An 867-nucleotide genomic window follows, 5' to 3' on the forward strand; every position below is an offset into this window, starting at 1 on the left:
TGAGGGTTGCGATCCGTTGCCGGCCACGAAAAAAGACAAAAAGGAAAAAAGAAAAAAAAAAAAAAAAGAATTGTTCCCTGGGGAGAACAGAGCTCTGAAAGAACATAAGAAAAGTTGAATTTGATGAAATAGAAAGAAGATGGGGGTAGATCCTAGGCAAGAGCTCCTGCTACAAGGAAGGAGAGAAGTGGATTCTGAGAAGGGAGAGCCACTCTCTCTTCTAGCTGCTCTCACCAGCCCAGCAGCAAGAAATACTTTTTATGTTTAAATGAGATTGTACTAATATTTCTACAGCACTATCAAAGATAAGGTTCTAGCCAATAGCAATTTTTCCTTCCATATCATCACTTGGATCCCAGATCCTGAATCTACAACCATTTACTGAGGGTCTCTTATGTGCCGAGTTCTATGCTGGGAATTTCCACATGTAATATTCGTTCCCATTCTTATAACCACCCTCTGTTTTAGGAAACACTATCAAGTGCAATACACCTCTACCCAAGCCCCAACTTTCTTTCGCAAGCTGGGAGAGGTCAGGAGAGGAGATAAGGTAGAACCTATAAACCATGACACTATTCAGGTCAGATTCACCCATCAGTGTAACCCCTGTGGCAGGCCCTCTCTCTCTCATAAACTTTGTCTCTAATCACTGGAGAAACAGGCAGAGGGGGAATCCATCTTACTATCTCTCCAATTGGGCCATTGTTCTAAGGACATATCCTCATCACCTTGTGGCCTGTAATGAAGTTGTTTCCTCAGCCTAGTGAATAAGCTCTGGGGATCTCTTCAACCCTGTTTTCCCACCTTCCCTTCATTGGATTCTGCTGAGCATTTAAGCCGATCTTTAGTGCCAAAGCCACATGAGGT

This window comes from Galeopterus variegatus, unplaced genomic scaffold, assembly GCF_000696425.1.
Source record: "Galeopterus variegatus unplaced genomic scaffold, G_variegatus-3.0.2 Scaffold33828, whole genome shotgun sequence".
Taxonomy (NCBI): domain Eukaryota; kingdom Metazoa; phylum Chordata; class Mammalia; order Dermoptera; family Cynocephalidae; genus Galeopterus; species Galeopterus variegatus.